The following is a 3295-nucleotide window of genomic DNA, read 5'->3' as shown; positions in this document are numbered from 1 at the left end:
AAATTGGCCTTAAATTTGTATCAGTAGAACAATGTCCTTACTGATTGTAAAGTATCCATCTCTATATCGTATCCCCCCCCCTTTTTGTGTTGGACTCTTTACTAGATGTTATTTCAGGCAGGTGCCTGGGTTCTGTCCCAGGAACGTGGATCTCCTCTCCCTATAGATCACAGCGAGCAGGTTTCTCAGAAAAGCCGAGGGCCTGGTGCCTCCGATTCCCAGGTTCAGAAGCAGAACTGGAAGGCTTCAGACATGTGTGGCTTCCATGCATCCAGGCTGGGCAGCAGGGACGAGAGGCCCATAACGTGCCAGGTCTCTCCGTCTGACACCTTGGAGGTTTGATAGGAAAACAGCTGTACACCTGCCTCTGCCAGGAGGCCAATCATAGTAGGCAGCATTACAGGGTTGGAGGGCGGAGCTCGGAACATGAGCAGGGGCTGGCCCCCACGTAGTGGCACCTCTGGCCTGAAGACAGATCTGTTGAGCATCTGCAACATTGGGGTGGTACCCTGGACCAAGCTCATAGCTTGGTAGGGGGCACCTGCCAGGGCCACAGTCAGGAGGCCTTCCCCGCTGCCCTCCCCTGAGGCCGCTGGGCTGTGGGAGGAGGTGACATTGAGGCCAGCCTCTTTCAACAGTAGCTTAGCATTCACCAAATTCACATCTGCCTGCTTTGACGCTTCCCTCAGGAGGCCGACAATGACCAATGACCGCAGGGCTCAGGCAGTTCCCAGCGTTCTTCAGAGATGCTCCTTGTGTCACCACCTGGATGGTCCCTTTAGGGTAGCCAGCCCAGGCATGCATGAGCGTGCCCAGCGCTTCTGCCGGACCAATCCAAGGCTTGATGTGTGGAGAGAAGGCGCGGGTAAGGGCCTGGGCGTTTACAACCCCTGCTAGAGACTTCCCCTTCACCATGTCCACAAACTGGATGGCGATTTCCTCCCCACAGCGGCTCTGGGCCTCTTTGGTGCTGGCACCCAGGTGGGGACAGCTGATGACATTCTCGTGGTCCACTAAGGCCCGGTCCTGTGGTGGCTCCTCTGTGAACACATCCAGGGCAGCACCAGCACACTGACCAGACTGCAGGGCACGGAGCAGGGCACCTTCATCCACTATCCCTCCTCGAGCACAGTTCACCACTCGCACGCCCTTCTTGCACTGGGCAAAAGTGCTGTCCTTCAGCAAGCCTGTGGTGGAGGGCAGGAGGGGAGTGTGGACAGTGATGAAATCACAGAGAGGCCAGATCTCCTCGAGCGGCAGCTGCTGGACACCAAAGGAGGCAGCGACTTCTGGAGAAATGATGGGGTCATAGCCTACAGTCTTCATCCCAAAGGACTGCATTCGGGTGGCCACCTCTCTTCCAATTCTGCCCAGGCCGAGAATTCCCAGTGTCTTTCGGTTCAGCTCTGTCCACATGAACTTCTTCCGGTCCCATTTGCCATCTTTCATAGAAGCCGCCGCTTGGGGAATCTGCCTGGCCAGGCACATGATCATCCCACAGGTGAGTTCCGCGGCACTGAGGCTGTTTCCGTTAGGGGTGTTCATGACTAGGATGCCCTTCCTCGTGGCGGCCTCCAGATCCACATTGTCCACGCCTGTGCCAGCCCTGCCCACCACCTGGAGCTTCTCGGCTGAGTTGATGACATCAGCAGTGACCTTAGTGGCTGACCGAACGATAAGGCCTTCACAGCCCTGCAACTCCACTATCAGCTCCTCCTTGCTCAAGTTCTGCTTCTCCACTACCTGCAGCCCTCCATCTTTGCAGGATCTTCCGGCAGCAGGGATCCAGGCTGTCACTTTGCGCAGATTTGGGAAGGCCATTGCTGGAGCTAGACCTCGGAATCAGTTGCTCTGGGTGGGCAAAAGCCCCCCCCTTTTTTTTTTTTTTTAAGAAATTGACTGTGGCAATTATTGTAAACAACCCCTTTAAAATGAAAATAAATACTTATAAACCATCATTTTGGGAATTTGGGTGTAATTTTCTCCAAACTGCTGCCTGTTGTTTGTTGGAAGAAGTATTTTTAAGGTTCATGAAGTCCTTTCAGGGGATCTGGGTCCATCAAACCACAATAGCCTGGAAGGAATCCACAGGTTCTCATATTAGCAGCCTCCAGAATCAAATGTCTCTCTCAGTTTGCTCATTAACAGTAAAAAAAATTCAAAGAAAACATAATAGTATACATAATCCAGATTCTTTGTGTATACTCCATCTTTACATGGCTTAGTTTTTTACCCATTTAATCTATGACTGTCTGTACTCTTTTACATTACTTTTACTGTCTCTTTAAACATTTTGATTTATTTTTAAACCTATTTCTTTTTATAAATGTCTATACTTTTTTCCTTTTCTCCCCCAAGCCACATACATGTATTCAACACTGTGACCCATGCAAAGGTCCTTTTCATCTGAATCAGTCTTTATTGTGAATTTGTAATCATTTTCTGACCAGGAGTGCTTTTTTAAAAAAAAAAAAAGTGCTAAGTGGGCATGGCTATGACCAACTCCGAGTCTCTGCCTACTTGCTCCACCCCATCTAATGTGAGGAAAGACATGTTCACTGCCTCTGTGAGCCATGCTCACAGCCCGAGATCCAGAGATGCAGAGGTCTATGTTGCCATTAAGCAATTTGTAGCATGCTCCCCACATACTTCATTTAAATGCTTTGTAACCACACTAGCATGAACCAGGAACACAGCTCTTAAAGGAGACATGCAGATTTTGCTGCTAATGATGAGTCAGGAAGCCTTCTCTTAAAGGATTTATGCTTCTGCCTACCCCAGCATACAGAGCCCAGGCGAGAAAATGCTGCTACCAAGAAGCCATGCTTAATTCTGTTCTTTTTTGTCTAGAATTCGATCCCAAGCTCTCTTAATTTTGTGTAGATGCAGTTGACCCAGTTTGGCGCACCATTTCTAAGTAAAAATTGATCATTCATTTCCCAGCTTCCCAACCCAAATAATGACACAGAAACTATATTAATTACAACACTGTTTGCCGTATTAGCTCAGCCTTCTTATTAGCTAGCTCTTGAATGAACACACTTTTTAAAATTTGAGTATCATCACGAAGCTGTGGCTTACTGGGTAAGTTTCTGATGTCTGTTTCCTTCAACACCTCCGTGGTATTTCCTAACTCCACCTACTCCCTTTCTTTATCTCTTCCAGCCTGGCTATATTTTATCCTTCTAAAGGTCAAAGCAGCTTCTTTATTAACCAATGGTTGTCTTTACCCGAAATAACAACACACAAATTGTATTAATTTAAACACTGCTTGACCCTTTAGCTCTAGCCCTTA

General features: G+C 48.5%; 1 pseudogene; it reads right to left on the bottom strand.

Moving 5' to 3' along the window:
• Window positions 1–224: 224 nt before the first annotated feature.
• LOC101995605 lies at window positions 225–2553 on the bottom strand (annotated as a pseudogene).
• Between the last annotated feature and the right edge of the window lie 742 nt (window positions 2554–3295).

Source organism: Microtus ochrogaster, chromosome 2 (assembly GCF_000317375.1).
Source record: "Microtus ochrogaster isolate Prairie Vole_2 chromosome 2, MicOch1.0, whole genome shotgun sequence".
Lineage (NCBI taxonomy): Eukaryota > Metazoa > Chordata > Mammalia > Rodentia > Cricetidae > Microtus > Microtus ochrogaster.
Note: the sequence above shows the minus strand (reverse complement) of the source record. Positions and strands in the feature narration are given on the sequence as shown.